General features: G+C 42.3%; 1 pseudogene; it reads right to left on the bottom strand.

Annotated features, from left to right (window-relative positions):
• Positions 1 to 12,371: 12,371 nt before the first annotated feature.
• LOC102911495 (U6 snRNA-associated Sm-like protein LSm2 pseudogene) lies at positions 12,372 to 12,686 on the bottom strand (annotated as a pseudogene).
• Positions 12,687 to 19,678: the final 6,992 nt, after the last annotated feature.

The following is a 19,678-nucleotide window of genomic DNA, read 5'->3' as shown; positions in this document are numbered from 1 at the left end:
TTCAATCCCTGGAACCTATATAAAGTAAAAAGGAGACAACCGAACTTCTCAACCTTGTCCTCTGGCCTCCATATATGCCATGGCACTTCACACTACTACTACTACTACTGTGGAACCAAAATAAGACCAAAATGCTCTCACCCCAAAACTAAAGGCCTAAGACTGCTCCTTTTAGCTACAGGCCATAAGTTACTGGAACAGGCCAGAAGTTACTGAGACCAGCCAGTTCAGATTCCAGAAACCAGGAAGTGTAAAAGTACAGAGCCACAAGATAGTCACGAGGTAATGCCTGCCAGACTATGGAATGTCCTCTCCCTGGTTTCCAGGGTAACTGATCACAGAAATGCCTCCACCTGAGGGCAGCCAATGAGAAATGGTGGCGGGCAACCACTCCCTTAGAAGTAATTTCTAGAAGTCCCTAGAAGCGAGCCAATCACAATTGTACCTGCACTAGCACCCCTAAATGATGTAACCTTGTGACTTTTCCCTTTAAAAACTGAGCTTGCAGACAGGTGGGCGCTTCCTCCAGCCTCCACTGCGTTGGATGTATTGGACGAAGTCCCTGCCTAGGCTTGTATTGCTTTTGGATATCCAGAATTAAACCTTGCTTTTGCATTCCGGCATGCTCGTCTTTGGTGGTCTCTCTGGGGGTCACGATCTGGGCACAACATTTGGGGGCTCGTCCGGGATCCCCAGAGACCCCCCGCCGGGACACCTAAGAGCTCCGGAGGTCCATCTGCACCGATCGGTAAGAGCGCTCCATTTTCTTGTCTGTGTTTTCCTGTTACTTTCATTCTCTTATCCGAAGCCGGCGGTTGAATCTGACAGGCTCACCTTGGCGGACGCGCCTGTAAGGTGACGCTGGAGGAGTTGGAAGACGTTCCAACCCCTCATCAGGATGCGGGGGTCCTCACAGGTCCCCCCGTCATAGGACTCCCGAGAGGGGTCCGTCTGTTAGGATGCCCGTGAGGGGTCCGTCTGTTTGGATCCGTCTGGGGATCGGGAGATACCCATGAGGGGTCCGTCTGTTTGGATCCATCTGGGGATCGGGAGAATTGTCCCTGTCCCATCTGTAGGTCTTTGGCATCATCGAGGCTCCTTCTCCGGACTCTCGTCTGCCTGGACCATCTGTAGGGCCCTTGTTCTTACTTTTTGTCTGCCTATCTTGTTCGTCAGTGTTATTTGTTATAAATGTACAAATGTGTGAGAACTGTGGCCACATGTGTGAGTGTTTTATGCCTGAGCTTGTGTATGCATTGGGACTTGTGGGCCGGATTGCCAGCCGAAGGGATGGAGATCCCTTTGGTGGTTGAACTGGCACAGACTAACCTAACATTGCTTCCTTGCTCTCTCTGACCAGAGCACAGGCAGCAGCTGCACAGCTGCTACTTCGGGGACCCAGGGCGCCGCTGAGAGGGCTAGGCAGCCCATGAGCATCACGGGGTCTAGATGCAGTGGGTTCGGGGCCCCAGCTCGCTCAAAAAGCTGTGGAGTAGAGGCTTGGCTGCATGGGAACTAGGCATGGCTTTGTGCTAGAGCAGGCTGTGAACACAGTGGGGCTCAGATATGGTGGGCAGGTTCTGGCTGGGCTCCTGTGTGGACATGGGGCGGAACTGGCAGAAGCCAGCAGGAGCCTCAAGGAGCTCAGTGTGGGGGCTGGTGGAGAACTAACTGCCCCTCCAGGGTCACAGCTGAGGAGTGGCCTACAGGTCTGTGGGCCCAGCCAGGGCATGGAGTCACTTTCAGTCTGCCGTTCTCATGTACTTGAGGGTCTGAGTTTAACAGCAATCTTTTGTCTCCATGGTGCATGCTTTCCCCCGCTTTCCCCGTCCTCCTCTTCCATGCTGTTGGGTGGGGCTCCCAAGACCTGCCCTGGGGCTAAAACCTGATCAAGGTCTGGCTCCAAGAATGGTATGTCACCAACAGTTTGTCTGTGGTACAGTGCTGATGCAAATTGAGAGTTATTCTTGTTATGGTATGTGCATGTATTTCTGTTCTTGTTTAAAATACTGCAACTTTACAATATATTCTAGAGTACTGAGGGAAATCACAAGAAAGACTTTGGTAAGAGTTTCTGTTTTGAAGGAAAAGAAAAGGTGGAATTTGTCTGGAGTAAATGTCTGAGGGATCAAAGGAATGGACTGAGGGTACATGGAAGGTTGTAGAAGGTCAGAGGGGATGTGATGTAAACTGTTTGTTATGGTTTCTTATACCTGCATATACTGAATTTAAAAGTTAATTCTTGTTGGTTTTCATCTTAAGAATGGCTAATGATTCTGCAAACTGCTTATGTGTGTATGTGGACAGGTATGTGACTTGAAAATGTAAGCAAGCTTTAACTGTATGTATGTATGTGTGTAACTTGGATCCAACTGTGTGTATGTGTATAAGTAATTATTGTTTAGAAAAATGAGCTTTAAACAGCAACCACGTGGCTCCCTCCATCTTGGCTGGTGACCTCATGGGCAGCCATGTGGCTGGCAGCCATCTTTTACTAAGGTTATAAAGATCTACTCGGGTTAACACCTAATACTTATGTCTTTACCAAGTGTTCAACAGCAAGTTTCTAGAGAATTTAAATAGATGGCAACATAGGTTTAATAAATAAGGTATTTGATTAATATTAAAGCTGCACATCAATGCTTTTATTCACAGGAATATACCTTGCTCTGGCAGCTAAACTTTGCAACATAAAGGAATCATAGGAAACAGCTGAGGTTTGCAAATGTATGGCAGGACTAGAGTTCCAAAAAGAGTCCAGTTGCAGTGGTGGAAGACATTTGAGAGATCTCAGTCTTTTAAGAACAGTTTTTATAGTTAAAAACCAATGGCTTAAAAAAAATGTTTCTTCTTACCCAAGGTACATTCAGGCTTAAGAATGCTGTATAATGATATTTTGTTTTGGTTTCTTTACTGAACCTGTATTTGATGCTAGAAGAGCTTCAACTTAAAAGCATCGTTTTTAGGCTACTTTTGTAGATTGTTAGAGAACATAAATAATCAGTCATAAGTAATCAAGTTTTTTAATTGTAGTCAGGGTAAGTAAGTACTGATGTAAGTTTACTCATTTATTCAGTCTCTTCCATATGTTTTTAGGGTTGAGCTTGAAACAAGTAATTAGAAACAAAGTTTGTCTATTCAGATATACCTGGACAGCCCTCATACTTCAGAGATCTGCAGAATATGGCATTTAAATGTTGATCTAAAAGCTTACTATATCAGACAGGCTTCCAGATCCTAGCAGTGACCCAAGGTCTCCAAAGAAGATTACATATGAGGCACCACAACGTCTCTGCCTGAAATATGACAACGCTGATCACAGGGCAAGATGCCCCAATGCAACGCCTGCCGCCAGGACCCAGCCCAGACTGTGGACAAGCAGTAGGACACTGGAATTGATTGCACCCTTTTGTGTGATCAAGGTCAGTTTTCCATGTCCCGATTCCACAGGAAAAATACTCTGCCTTATGGACCTGATGGCGGAAGAAGATTGATGCTGTTCTGACTGGTGCCTCCAACGGTATGGAGACCTGGGTAGGGATTAGTCCCTGTAATTTATAGAATTGGAAGCTTCTTGGTCTGCACTCAGATATAGTTTATCCTTCTCAGATCTCTGACAGTACTGATGGCCAGGCTAGCTCTAACTTTGTCAGCATGGCAGCATCAACCAGATCCTCATGCAAGGCTATAGCTTTCTTGTTAGCTCACTTTTAGGAAAATGTTCTAAGATATAAAAGTTTAAGTAAGTCATAACGGTTCAGATATGAGTCTAAAATGAGATATGTTTCAGATTACTCTCCTGTTCTATGGTTCAGAGCTTAACATTTAGGAGCCCTGATGAGCTGGTAGAGCAATGACTACTTACTGTTCAGTCACAAGCTCAACATTTTGGATTTGTTTTAGATGTCATCTAAATATGTCTAAATGTAAACCTAAAAGTGCTTCTCATCAGGTCAAAAATCTCTGTCCAAATTATACCTGGCTTTCTGGACAGAAGGAAAATGCACAAGCTTTTAACCCAAATCTGTAGTTCTTGTTGGGACTCAAAGGCATGAGTCCACTTCTGCTGTTTTACAGACAATATGGATTTCAGTGCAGATTGGTAATACTAATGTATCTAAAACTTTTTATGTCATTTTGTAAGTAGGCCTCAAAGGATCAAAAGAGTCATAAAAACCTAGACCCACTTCACAGAGGTCAAAAGGACCCCAGATAAGTATTCCCAAAGATGGTATTTTTCCTCTCTCCTGGTCTTGGGACTACTGATTTTCCCATTACTAAGGGTATGGACCTAAGGGTTCCAAATAAGTTCATAAATTTTAACTTCTGTTCCTAGTTTAAATTTGTCTCAACAGATTTCCACTTGGCTGGCAGTCACCTCCAAGTTTCAGTTGCTGACTCCACTGCTCCAGACGACTGTGAGTTCCGGACTTGCTAAAAGCTGACATGGACCAGCCCAGCTAATATGGTTCTTCCCTGTCCCTATGGAGTCAGGCAGCTACATGCTTCTGACAAATGCCCCCTTGCCCAGTCTTTGACCAGCTTTTCAGCCTTTTGGGGCCCCTGAAAGCGGCGCCCCAATGCCAGCTTGAAGCAGTTCCAGAAGAGAATACATCACACATATTCCCTGTTCAGAAAAGGCTGAAATGCTGGGTCAAAAGAAAACTCCCTGTCATAGAGACAAGATGGCTAACTATACATGGCCATTATTAAAGAGGGATACTTAGGAACTAACTGTCCCAAACCCATGATTGGGTTCCATTAGGCACATGAGAAGGGGGAAATGTGGAAACAAAATAAGACCAAAATGCTCTCACCCCAAAACTAAAGGCCTAAGACTGCTCCTTTTAGCTACAGGCCATAAGTTACTGGAACAGGCCAGAAGTTACTGAGACCAGTCAGTTCAGATTCCAGAAACCAGGAAGTGTAAAAGTACAGAGCCACAAGATAGTCACGAGGTAATGCCTGCCAGACTATGGAATGTCCTCTCCCTGGTTTCCAGGGTAACTGATCACAGAAATGCCTCCACCTGAGGGCAGCCAATGAGAAATGGTGGCGGGCAACCACTCCCTTAGAAGTAATTTCTAGAAGTCCCTAGAAGCGAGCCAATCACAATTGTACCTGCACTAGCACCCCTAAATGATGTAACCTTGTGACTTTTCCCTTTAAAAACTGAGCTTGCAGACAGGTGGGCGCTTCCTCCAGCCTCCACTGCGTTGGATGTATTGGACGAAGTCCCTGCCTAGGCTTGTATTGCTTTTGGATATCCAGAATTAAACCTTGCTTTTGCATTCCGGCATGCTCGTCTTTGGTGGTCTCTCTGGGGGTCACGATCTGGGCACAACACTACTACTACTACTACTACTACTACTACTACTACTACTGATAGTAATGATAACAGTAATAAATTTATTACGTTTATTTGTGTGTGGGCAGAGAAGGATGGCACAGAAGTCACTGTGCCTGTGGTGGTCCGAAGACATCTTGTGAGAGCTGGTTCTTTCCTCCCGCATGTGAGTTCTGGGAATTGAACTCAGGTTGTCTGTCTTAGTAGCAAGTGCCTATATTTATTGAGCCATATCACTGGCCCCAATACAATTATTTTTAAAAATTACAATACCCACTCATATAAAAACTTTTTTCAGCAACAACATATAGGACTACTGCCTATCACACGTCTTTAAAAAAATTATTTTTCTCTGTGTGCTCCAGCTCATGTGAGCATGTATGAGTAGGTTTGCCGTAGTGTGTGTGTGTGTGTGTGTGTGTGTGTGTGTGTGTGTGTGTGTGTGTGTGTGTAGGTTAGAGGTTAGTCTTCTCTTCTCAGAGGTCAGCTCTTCTACCATGTAGACACTAAGTATTGTAGATCAACAGGTTTGGGAGCAAGTACCCTGAGCCATCTCAAAGGTTCCACACTTTTCATCTTTACTAATTTGAGAGAGAACAAATGATCTCTCAGAGTTTGCACTTCTTTTATCAAAAAAGAATTTGAGCAAAGTTTTCAAATATTATGCTGACTTTTTTCTATAGGGTCATCAGTCTTTTCTCATTGAATGATCTGTTTTATAAACTGGAGAGCGAGTGATTGGATCTGCCTCCTGGCTGATTTCACTTAAAGCCCCATTATCGTGTGCAAAAAGGTTTTCACAATGGTAATTTTAATTCAAAATGTTGAGCTGGGCAGTGGTGGTGCACACCTTTAATCCCAGCACTTGGGAGGCAGAGCCAGGCAGATCTCTGTGAGTTCAAGGCCAGCCCGGTCTACAGAGTAAGATCCAGGACAGGCACCAAAACTACGTGGAGAAACCTTGTCTCGAAACTCCCCCCCACCCCTCACCCAAAAAAATCAACCAATCAATCAATAAATGTTGACTAGCAGAAACTTGATCACAGCAAGGTTCCTTTAACACAGTGGTTCTCAACCTTCCTAGTACTGTGACCCTTTTAATACAGTTCCTCATGTTGTGGTTGGGGTGACCCCCAACCATAAAATCATTTCTTTGCTACTTCATAACTGTAATTTTGCTACTATTATGAGTTGTAATGTAAACATCTGATATTCAGGATATCTGATCTGTGACCCAAGGGGACACAACCCACAGGTTGAGAGCACTGCTTTAACACCATGCAAACTTACCTCCTACACTTGGGGAGGGAGAGTTTATCACCTCATGCAACTCTTACCCTCTGCTGATGTTAGGCAAGTGTTGAATTTTTAATTAATATTTATTTTCAGAGAAAAATCATTAATTGTGTATAGTACTGTGTCATATTTTATTTTAGAACTTGTAAACATTGTGTCATGCTTAAACTAAGTTAAATGTAACTATTTTCTCAAAGACATCATTTCTTCATGGGACAACATTCAGAATCTTTGTTTTTGCAGTGTTTCTGAAATGTACAATACATTATTGGTACTGGTAAAACCCCACTGTGAAATAGTATACTAGAATTAATTTCTTACTCCTATGTCATTGTAACTTGACAACTCTTGGCCAGCCTATATCCTTCCTCCTAAGCCCTCTACTCCTTCTAATCTTGAGTAACAATCACTCAACTCATGTTCATTCTTCAGGCTGAAAAACATTCCTGTGTGTGTACACCATATTTTGTTTATTCACCCATTGGTGAGTACTTGTTTTTTTAAAAATTAATTTTTATTGCTTTGTTCTGTTTTTTTTTCCTGTCTCTCTCCGTCTCTCTCTCTCTCTCTCTCTCTCTCTCTCTCTCTCTCTCTCTCTCTCTCTTTGTGTGTGTGTGTGTGTGTGTGTGTGTGTGTGTGTGTGTGTGTGTGTGTGTGTGTTGTGTGAGTGTGGCTGTGGTGTGTGGAGATCAGAGGACAATTGTTAGATCATGGATTTACTACCTGGCTCTGTCTCTCCCAGAAGTTAGCCCCACCCCCATGGAGTCTGTCTCTTGACACGAAGAAGATAGGTAACTGTTAGAGCATGGAGGCCTGCTAGGCAGGAGAAGAAAACCCAGCCTGTCCCCTCTGCTGCCAGGGACCAAAGTAACTTTGAATTATGGTCTGCCTAGCACAAGCCTTCATGTCAGGGGTCACATAGGCCAGAAGAGACTATATCACATGGTTTGAAGACTTCCTACCCTTTCTGGAAATTGTAAGAGTCAGAAATATTCTTTGATCATGTATTTGGAGGTTTTCCTTTACATGTCTTATCATGCTATACATGATGGCTTGCTCTCCTAATGGAGACCATGTCTGGACTTGAAGGCCCCTCCTCTGTTTCAGGCTCCTATCTCTCCAAATGCAGCCCCTCTCAGATTTTAAAGAAAAAGCTCGTTCTCCCTTCAAATCTCCACTATGTTGTCTTTGGTATGACACTCTATATCTCCTAATTATTTTCCTATTTCAAGAAAGGATCATCTTTGGCCTTTGAGACAACCGTAGTTAAAAGGCCCTCTCTTCTAATAAAACTCATTCTGAAAAATAACTCTGCATCAGCTCCTTTTCTGAACCCGCTGTTCCCTCCTTTGTAACAACTTTGGGGAGTCAGTTCTTTCATTTGTCTGTGACATCCGTGGATCAGGATCAGGTCCTCAGGTTTGTGCAGAAAGTGCCTTTATCCTCTGAGCCATCTCACCGACTTAGGCTTGCTTGCACCTTTCAGATATTGTGAATAATGCTACTATGAACATGGCTATACAGATATCTCTTCAGACTTGGATTTTAGTTCTTGTGTATATATCTATAAATAGGATTACAAGATCATATGCTAATTTCACGTTGAATTTTTAAATTTAAAAATTATTTTTTGTTACATTTTCATATGTACAAGTGTGTGTATGTGTGTGTGTGTGTGTGTGTGTGTGTGTGTGTGTGTGTGTGTGTATGTATCTGTCTGTCTGTCTGTTCACCCGTACATGTGTCTGCCCACCATAGCACACACACACAGGACAGAGAACAACCTCTGGGAGTTGGTTCTCTCTTTCTATCATATAGGTTCCAAGGATCAGATTCAAGTCATCAGGCTTGGTGGCAGTTGCCTTAATTGGCAGAGCCATCTCAATAGCCGGGTCCTCCATTTTCTAGAGTGATTGTACCAGTGTTCATTCCCACTACCCATCCACAATTACCCAGATTGCTTCAGACAGGCTTTAAGATAACCACATTCATACCATCTATTTTCACCATCCCCAGTAGCTTTCTTCCAGTGGTTCTCAAACTCCAGTGTGCATAAGAATCACCCAAGGAGTATATTCAGATATAGACTGTTCATCCTACACCCAGAGATTTTCATTCAGTAGATCTTCAGGGGGTCCCAGCAATTTTCATTTTCAAAGTTGCCTGAGGTGGTTCTGATGCAAGCATATATGTATGGACTGAAACTTGAAAAAAACTGTGATTAAAGGTGTGAATCTAGAATCTCATAAATTCAAAACTTAAGTGTTTGCCTGAATGCTGAGTTAGCCTACTTTAATATGTTAATGAATGTCATGTCTGGGTGCAATTGACCCTGTACAGCCAATGTCTAAAACCCTGATTGCAAGACTTCAGGAAAGAACATTTTGTCAAGATTTTTCCTGCTTTCTTCAGCTTTCTAGATTTTTATCATTTTCTCCTAATTATACTTTTCTATGTTTCTATGTTCCCCAAAGTTTCTAACATTAAACCCATATGACTTTTATAATTAGAAAAAGGATTTTCAAACTAAATAAAAACCCTTTAAAGGCTCACATACTTCCTCTATGATATCTTTTTGACTATGAATTCCCTTTACATGAAGGCATGCTAATCACTCTGGGGTCTACCTCTCTTGGCATTTCATTTGAACTCTAGTAAAGAATATTTTTTTTAAATGAAATGACAGTTGATCACATTTGATAGAATCTTCAGAAAGCTTCGCCAGTACCTTTTTCCAATGGAGCCTCACAGGCAAGGGGATTTGCTTGAAAGAATCTAGGAGCAGGGATTTTATTTAGCTAGTGTTGGGTTCAGAGACTAAGATTCAGGGACTACAAAATGACTAAAGGCTAGACACTTATTTATTAAATTATGGCAAGCAATGGAACAGCAGACTGGAGGTGTAGCTCAGAGGTAGAGTGCTGAGTTAGAACATGAATTGAACAATGCTACTTTGCCTTGGAGAAAAGATTACCTAGGATGCTAAGTGACCTCAATTGAATAATTAATTGCTTCGTGAACACAAGAATCAGACCACAAGGGTCAGATGGTTAGAACAGCTAGAGCTGCCTGACAGGACCATTCTCATGTTTGCCCAAATTTCCAGGGCATATGGGCCAGAGGTGAAATTACTACCACTCTGGTCACTCTGTGGAGCTGCAGTCATGTTTATTTTTGCACGCCATGTAGACTATCTTGCTCTAGAGCTATCATTAATCTTAGAGCAAATAATTGGGTGGTTGACTCTTATTTAAGGACTACTTACATGAGCAGGCTTCCTCATTGTGCCACATGCAGCAGAGGACAGAGAAAGACCTGGAGGGGCTGTGAGGGGCAGACACAAGTTCAATTAGGGAGTGGGTGGCTGCAAAAATCTGTGTAAGGTGGCAAAGCCCACTTCCAGAAGCCAAGGAGTTGCTGGTAATGTGACCAAAATCAGATAGCAGAGACAAAAGACAGTAAATGACAAGTCAGAAGACAGGAAGTCCCTGGTAAAACAGGAGCCAAAGACAGGGCTGTAGAAAGCCCATTCAGGCTAATTCTCATGGAAAAGTTTTCCTAATGATAACCATTGCCAAGAATAAAGCCTGAATCTGGAACACAGCCTCTCCATCTGCAGGCCGGCCTTTGTCTCATGGGACTTCTAAGTATATCAATGTAGAGCATGGTTAGAAACCATCTGTTAGGTATCTTCTCCACATGGCTAAGTTCATCTATTTTATGTTGATGTTTTTATTCAGAAGGTGACTTTCATCTGACCTTATTTATAGAATCTCAGATCTAGTTCTTGGCTTTTATGGAGGTTACTAATATGCCCATCTACCTGTCAGGGAGTTTCCAGAGCCCCATTTGTATTTGTATTGCAGAATATTATTTTAAGGTGTATTACTTTTGTTTATTTTGCATTTGTTCAACTCTGTGAAGCAATGTTACTGTGCCTATCTAAAACACCTGATGGTCTAATACAGATCTGAACAGCCAATAGCAAGGCAGGAGAAAGGATAGGCAGGATTGTCAGGCAGAGAGGATAAATAGAAGGAGAAATCTCAGAGGGAAAAAAGGAAGAAGTAGCCAGAGAAGGAGGAGGACTCCAGGGGCCAGCCACCCAGCTACATAGCAAGCCACAGAGTAAGAAACAAAAAAAGGTATACAAGAATAGAGTAAGAAAAAGCCCAGAGGCAAAAGGTAGATGGAATAATTTTTTAAAGTTTTTTTATTTAATTTTTTTATTCATTTTACATACCAACCACAGATCCTCCTCTCATCCCTCCTCTCACTTGCCCCCCCCACTTCCCCTCTAACCTGTCCCCCATCCCCTTCTCCAAAAGGGTAAGTCCTCCCATGGGGGGACAGGAAAGCCTGGTATAATCAGTTGAGGTAGCACCAAGCTCCTCCCCACTGCATCAAGGGTGAGCAAGGTGTCCCACCATAGGTAATTGGATCCAGAAAGCCAGCTCATGTACCAGGGATAGATTCTGCTCCCACTGCCAAGGGCCCCTCAAACAAACCCAGCTACACAACTGTCTCTTAGACAGGATCATTTAAGGTAAGAAAAGCTGGCTAGAAACAAGCCAAGCTAAAACCAGGCATTCATAATTAAGAATAAGCCTCTGTGGGAGATTTATTTGGGAGCTGAATGGTGGGACCCCCAAAAGAGTAAAAAACAACCAACAACATCTATTTATTACCACCATCCCAAATAAAGTATTTTATAGAAAACTGAAATTCCACAAAAGTTTGGTGAGTGAACAAATGATGTATTTTCCAGAGACAAAAGTAACATAGGAAGATGGTAAGAGTATCTTGTCTTAACCCAGTTTCCAGAGTCCCTTCAAACTGATGACTTCCTAGTTTATGTACTGTGGCTCCCCAGGATGAGTAAGTTTATGCCAGCTTCAGACCATTCAGTTTTTCCAGAGTGCCAATTTTTTTTGGGGGGTGGCGGGGTATAGACTGAGCCTCTTTGCTTTAATTGCTGAGCCTAGCTGAGACATCAAGGCCAATATATAGTGACTTTCTTTCTTTCTCTTTTTAAAAAGTATGTTCACTAATAACATCACACTCAAATTTACCTTAAAAGAAAATATTGTCTGGGCATGGTGGTGCATGCCTTCCAACACTCAAGAGCTGGAGAAAGAGGCCAGTCTGTCCACAGACCTTGGAGAGGGTGAGGAAGGAGGGAGAGAGAAAAGGAGGGAGGGAGGGAGGAAGGGGGATAAAAAACCAAACTGTATACCATTTACTTGTTGCTCACTTCTCTAACTCCTACTTTAAGAACAATTACTGCTGAGAGTGGTGGCCCACCCATGTCTTTAATCCCAGTACTTGGGAGGCAGTGGTAGGTGGATCCCTGTGAGTTTGAGGCAAATCTGCTCTACAGAATAAGTTTCAGGATAGCCAGAGGTATCTACAGAGACCCCATCTCACATTGCACCTCCCCTCCCAAGAAAAGAAACTATTACTCTTTCTATCCCCAAAATGTGTCATATACTACCCTGGGAAGATCCCGAAAACTCCTACCACCCCCAGGGAATGAGTGAGATCAGCAGATTTTGGGGATTGAGAAAGATTTGTTGGTCCCCAGCTTTCTTAACAACCTGTTTCTAACAGAGGACAGCTGCTTCTATTTTTTTCTCTTATTCAGTCAATTAAAAAGGAAAACAGGCATCATCAGTAACAGAACACACCTCAGGCATTGGGCAGGGGAGTCCTTAGTTAGTCCATGAAGTTATGTCACCAATGGGAAGTGGAGCACCACTGTTTGTAGTACAGGGCTTCCCTTCTTGCTTGATGCATCCTGTAACAACCACATGTCCACCTTGTTTACTGGCCTCTGCAGGGAGTAGACACCTGAGCCCAGGATTAAATAGCTCTTCTCTGATAACATGTGACAATGTTTCTTAGGGTCAGTGACACTGTCAGTTAGTTTGATATTGAGGTACTACTGCACAGAGTGGAGGATTCAACAGATGCTTAGGTCATTGTTGAGTTTCAGGACTATATCTTTGTCCACAATGGACCTGAAAAAGGAGCAGAAAAGCATAGCACTGCAGTCCAGACAGGTAAGGAAAAGGATGAGTGCTGTTGGACAGAGACCTGTGCATGAGCCAGAGCCCAAGCCCAAGCATGTAGATCAGACAGGGTCATGTGGGCATGTGGTGAGTGCTGGGAAAAACTACCTGTCTATGGGGGTGGGGGCAGAGAGGATCTCCGAACCCATTGTATATTATCTGTTACAGCTGCCACCTTTGCCTTAGCATAATCTTTTCAAGTAGATTCATGTTGCATCATATATGAGAACCCCATTCCTTTTCATGTCTTAATAATATCCTACTATGTGGACGTCTTAGGGTTTCTATTGCTGTGAAGAGACACCATGACTATGGCAATTCTTATAAAGGAAAACATTTAATTGGGGTTAGCTTACATTTTCAGAGATTCAGTCCATTGTGGTTCCACTCCTTGTTCACAGCTCTCCTCAGCAAGTAACCTAAGGCTCTGGCATCTCCAACATCTTGGAGTCTCCAAGGCAATCCAGGCTTCACCTTTATAGCTACACAAAATGGCCTGTCTAGACCTCCCTTCAGGGACATGCCTGAGACATGTCTGGACTCATCTGCTTTCCTTAGTAGCAGAGGAAGATTCCATAACCTCCTTCTTCTATCCTTGACTCTAAAGTCAGAAGCATGTGGCCACAGCTGCCAAGTCCTGCTGCTTGCTGGAGTTGGAACATGGCCCCCTTGTTCAAATTACATCTTCACCAGCTTTCTGTTTTTGATGGTTGCCTTCACTGCCTAAACTTGGCTATCCTGAAACTTGCTCTGCAGACCAGGCTGGCCTCAGAAATTAGAGATCCACCTTCCTCTGCCTTGAAGTGCTAAGATTAAAGGCGTGTACCACCACACCTGGCTCTGAGCTTTTTAATCCTTTTTCACAAGTTGCTTTCTAATCCGTAGTCCCAAAGTCCACATTTCTCCAAACAAAAACATGATCTGGCCTATCATAGCAATACCCCAGTCCCTGCTACCAACTTCTGTTTTAGTTAGGGGTTCTGTTGCTGTGAAGAGACACCATGACCATGGTAACCCTTCTAAAAGAAAACATTTAATTGAGGTGACTCCATCATAGTTTCAGAGGTTTAGTCCATTATCATCATGGTGGGACATGGTGGCATGCAGGCAGATGTAGTGCTGGGGTTGAGAGTTCTACATCTTGATCCACAGGCAACAGGAGTCTCTGTGCCACACACTGAACATAGTTTGAACATATGAGATCTAAAGCCTGTCCTCATAATGACACACTTCCTCCAACAAGGCCACACCTCCTAACAGTGCCATTTCCTGTGGGGGTAACTTTCTTTTAAACCTCCACAATGGCTATATTAAATTTGGTTTATTCACTCATCAGTTGATAGACATTAGCTTTGCTTCCAACTTCACACAATTTTGAATGAACACACTATAGATATGTATTACACAAATTTTAATTAGTCTTAATATTTTGTCATGTTGATATCCAGTTGTCCTAGCACAATTCTTTGGAAAGACTATTCTCTCATAACTGAATCACCTTGGAATGCCTATAAAAAAAGCAGTTTGCCATAGACACCACATAAGCTTATTTCTGGACCCTTAGCCTATTCCGTTGACCTATATATTCATTTTCATACTAGCACTATATATATTCTTTTAAGTATTGCTGAATAATAAATATTGAAGTATGGAAATATGAGTCCTACAAGTTTGTTCTTTTTCAAGACTGTTTTGGCTATTCTGATTCTATTGCAATACAACACAAATTTTAGAATTAGTTTGTCAGTTTCTAAAAGAAACCTGCTATGTTCTTATAGGAATTGTGTTGAACATAGATATCAATTTGCAGACTATGGCCAGCATAACCGTATTAATTCTATTTATCCATGGCATAAGATGCTTTCCCATTTATTTAGATTCTCTTTAATTATTTCCACAGTGTTTTATAATTGTACAATATTAGTTTTATATTTTTTTGTTAAATTTATCTGTAAGCCTTTTTCTTTTGTTGGTATTTTGAATGAAATTATTTTCTTAATTTTATATCAGGCTGTTCATTTCTAGTGTAGAAAAGTGCAATTGATGTTTGTATATTGATCTTGCATCATACAAGCTAGCTGGACTCATTTATTAGTTATACAGTTAAATAGTGAATTCCCTAGGATTTTTGTATCAAAGATGTCTGTAAAAAGCAATAATTTTACCTTTTTCTCATTCAAGGTAAATGCTATTGTTTTTTCTTTCTTGTCTACCACTCCTAGCTAGAACCTTTAGTATAGTGTTGCTTAGAAGTAGCTAGGGAGGGCATCCTCATCTTGTTTCTTATATTGTTGTCTTTCTTTTGCTCATCAAATAGCATGTTAGCCACAGGCTTTTATATGTATAGACATCTCTTATGAGATTGAAGAAGGTCCTCTCTAGTTTGCCTAGTGTTTTGCATTTATGAACGGGTGTTACATTTTTGTCAAATGTTGTTTCTGTATTTATTAATATGATCATGCATTTTTTGTTATTAATATGACATTATATGAATTGCTTTTTATATATCAAATAAACCTTACATTCTTGTGATTATTCCTATTTAGTTATAGTTAGAATTCTTTTCATAGGTTGTTGGATTGGTTCGCTAGTCTTTTGTTGAGATTTCCAGCATTGAGATCTGTAACATATTTGGTCTGCGCTATTTTTTTTCTTGCAGTGCTTTTCTCTGGTTTTGATATTGGGGTAATAAGTTAGGACTTACTCCCTCATCTTCTGCTTTGTTGGGAGAGTTTGGGAAATATTGATGTTAATTATTCTAAAAATGACTTATAGAATTCAACAGTGAAGCCATCTGATCCTGGGCTTTTCTTTGTTGGGATACTTTTGATTCCAGATTCAATCTCCTTACTAGGTTTGGTTCTGTCCTAATAATTTTCTGTCACTGTGATAAAACACTGATGAAAAGCAAGTTAGGTTGGGAGTGAGCATTTATTTCTCTCACACATCCCAATCACAGTCTATTACTGAGGGAAGTCAGAGCAGGAACTCAAGCAGAAGCGGAAGCAGAAGCAGACGGAGAAGCAGAAGCATGGAGAGATGCTGTTTACTGGATTGTTCCCCATTATTTGCTCAGTTTACTTTCTTACACAACCTAAGACCACCTGTCCATAGGAAGTATCATTCACAATGGGCTGGGCCCTCCCACATTAATCATTGATCAGAAAAATGCCCTACACATTTGCCCATAGGTCAATCTGATAGGCCAATTCCTTAATTGAGGTTCTTCCTAGATGACTCTAGTTTGTGTTAAGTGTACAAAAACTAACCAACATAGGGTCTCTAGATATTTTATATTATTTTCATTCTCCAAAATTTCATGAATGCATATAATGTATCTTGATCATATCTACCCCTCATTCCCTTTCCAATTCTCCTCAGGGCACTCAATTTGCATATTTTTTCCTAATTTCATGTCGTCTTTTTTATTTTAAATTAATTCTTTATTGATTATTTGGAAATTTCACATCATGCACCCCAATCCCACTCACTTCCCAGCCCCTCCATATCTGCCTCCACCCCTGCAACATGCCCCCCAAATTAATTAAAAAAACAAAACAAAACAAATAAACAAACAAAAAAATCCACCTCACTCCTCCATCTTTCCAAAACTTCTTCACTCATCCTAGTGGCACTGGGAGCTGCAGTGTGTCATGCAGTATATCCTTTTGTCCAATTAGCCCCACCTGCAAAATGTTCATTGCAATGAGTCATTGGTCTGGTTCAAGGCCTATGGTTTCTGGTACACCATCATCATGGGGCCCTCACTGAAACTCCTCTTGGATATCCTGTTGTTGTTCTGAGACATGGAGATCCTGCGGTTATTGTTCTGCAGGACTAGTCCCTTTGCACACTCCAGCAGGTCATAGATGGAGCATATGTTAGGGTGGGTCCATCCAAGACCCAGGTTGTGGGTCTGGGTGGTAGTTGAGGTGGTCTGTCTGGGCCATTGGGACCAGACCCTCAGGTGAGGGATAGAGCCAGCTCTCCTAGGGCCATGCCATCGGGGCCAGCTCTTTCATACCTGTGGTGAGGGTGGGGCCATCTCTCCCAAGTTCTGGGGTCAGTTTTCCCATGGGGGTGGTGCCAGCTCTCCTGCTGTAGTGTCCAGTGAGGGGTAGGGACAGCTATCCCAGGGACAGGGCTGGCTCAGCACCGCCCTCAGATTTCAACACACATGGTCCCTATAACCCCCCTGTGGTAACACGAGGCATGAACATCAGTCCAGACCCTGGTTGCTGTAGGGCAATAGACCCAGACAGGGTCCTTGGCAGCAGCCCAGGCTCAGATGTCACCATGGCCCCAGGTGGCAGTGCTTGCTAGTCAGATCAGCATGGCCCCAGGTTGTGGCCCAGACCCTTGGCATTGGCATTGCCTTTGATGGTATCATGAGGCACAGATATCAACATAGACCTTCTCTATGGTAGGGCCATTGACCCAGACATGGCCCTCGGCAGCAGCCCTGGTCCAGACAACACCATGGCCCCAGTGACAGCATGGCCTTTGGATACCCACATGGCCACAGGATGCAGCCTAGACCCTGGGCATCCATGTGGCCTTTGGTGGCACCACAGACCACAGACATCACAGACTCCATCATGTCCTCTTTTTTAATAATTACTTATTTACTTAATATTTTAATATACTGAGTCCAATTAGTTGACCATACACACATGGGTATGGGGTCATACACTCAAGCATGAGCAACCTTCCAGTGGCCATACTTGTAAGGAAAGGTAACTCTCCCTCCCCCTGAAATCAACTGCCAATAGCACTTCAGCTGGGGTGGGGTCTTGGCAGTCCATCTCTTCTCCAAGCTGGAAATTTTAACTCTTGATCTTGTATGGGTCTTGTATCAGTAACCATGTCTGCTGTGACTTTATGTATTCAACAACCATGTCATGTCCAAAGGACGGCATTTCACAGCACAGTTCTCCATTTTCTATTTCTTATACTCTTTCTTTCCCCTCTTCTATGGTGTTTTCTGAGCCTTTTCAGGAGGTGTTGATATAGATATCCCATTTGCACCTTAGTATTCCTAGGCACTTATTCTCAGCACTTTGAATGATAATGTGTCTCTTCATTAAACAGTACCATAGCAATAAGGAGATTCCCTGACCAAGATTAGGAACAGCACAAATCTATGGACATAAATGTAAACATTTAGAAGTCAGTTTGATAACATGGTTATTTAGATAAACAGCACCAGTAGATTCTCCCTTAGGTCTTTATGACTTCCCTGGCTATAGATTTTGACCACATTTATATAGTACCGGTCATGAAATTCCTCCTGTGGAGTAAGCCTCCATTCCAATCAAGAAAACAGTTGGTAAGTCTCATAAACAGTTTTGCCATTATTATACCAGTGGGCACATCTTGCCTGGTAGATAGTATTGCAGCATGCAGGGTTCAGTCCTGGGTAACACCACTTATTATTTTTTTCTCCCCAGCAGCTTTCACAGTACCTTCCAGCATTATGAACGGAGGGAGACTTTCCTGGTCAGTCCAAGATTTACTTCTTTGTGTCCTGTAACCAAAATATGTGGTTTTTTCACCAATATTGTCTTGAAATCTAGTTATCGTTGGCAACCAACAGCAAAAGGAATAACCTGTATTGTTTTGGGAGCCTCTGGATCTTCTCTGAGCAATATCTCATAGGGAAGTAACCTGTGTCTGGTATTGAAATTTTTATTAATAACACATGTCATCTAGGAGTAGCTATGTTCACTAATGTAGGGTAATTCACCTAAAATGCCTTCAAAATACTATTTTCAATTAACTTACAAACTAGTGGGATTTCATAAGGAATCTTCATATTTAAGTCTACTTTGATAGTTTGTATCTTCATAAATTTTTGTTTCCATTTTTACCTAGGTTGTCTAACTTATTAGCATACAGTGTCTTAGTTACTGTTCTATTGTTGTGAAGAGACATCATGACTAAGGCAGCTTATGAAAGAAAACATTTAACTGGGGCCTTACTTACAGATTCAGAGGGTTAGTCCATGATCACCATGGTAGGAAGTATGGCAATGGGCAGGCAGGTATGGCACTGGAGCAGTAGCTGAGAGCTCACATCTGATCCAAAAGTAGCAGGCAGAGAGAGAAAGAGAGAGAGGGAGAGAGTTAGAAGCGGGGAGAGAGGTTGTCCTGGCTGCTTTTGTGTATCAGCTTGACACAAGCTAGAGTCATCAGAGAGGAAAGAGTCTCAGTTGAGGAAATGTCTATAAAATCCAGCTGTAAGGCATTTTCTCAATTAGTGATCAATGGGGGAGAGCCCAGCCCATGGTGGGTGGTGCCATCCCCGGGCTGCTAGTCCTGGGTTCTGTAAGAAAGGAGGTTGAGCAAGCCATGAGGAGCAAGCCAGCAAGCAGCATCTGTCTATGGCCTCTGCATCAGCTCCTGCCTCCAGGATCCTGACCTGTTTGAGTTCCTGTCCTGACTTCCTTCAATAGTGGATTGTGATGTGCAGCTGTAAGCTGAAACAAACCTTTTTCTCCCCAATTTGCTTTTTGTTTATGGTGTTTCATCACAGCAATAGAAACCCTAAATAAGACAGAGACTGAGCCTAGCAGTTGACTTTTTAAACCTCAAATCCTACCCCAGTGAAACAACTCCTCCAACAAGACCATACCTCTTAATATTTTCTAAACAGTCCACCATTCAGGAGCCAAACATTTAAATACATGTGTTCATGGTAGACATTTTACTCAACCACAATTCACTCCCTGCCTCCTATAGGCTTTTAGCCACATCAAAATACAAAATGCATTTAGTCCAACTTCAAAAGTCCCTATAGTCTTTTATAGTCTCAACATTGTTTAAAAGTTCAAAATCTCTTCTGAGACTCAAGGCAATTGCTTCCTGCTGTTTGGGGGGTGAGACAGTATCTCTGTGAGATCTTGTGAAAATTAAAACAATGGTTATGTCTCATAGGAGCTGGCTGTAATATTCCTAGTCAGTCT

Source organism: Peromyscus maniculatus, chromosome X (assembly GCF_049852395.1).
Source record: "Peromyscus maniculatus bairdii isolate BWxNUB_F1_BW_parent chromosome X, HU_Pman_BW_mat_3.1, whole genome shotgun sequence".
In the NCBI taxonomy this organism is placed as follows: Eukaryota; Metazoa; Chordata; class Mammalia; order Rodentia; family Cricetidae; genus Peromyscus; species Peromyscus maniculatus.
The sequence above is the reverse complement of the archived record's forward strand: the minus strand, read 5'-3'. Positions and strand labels throughout refer to the sequence as shown.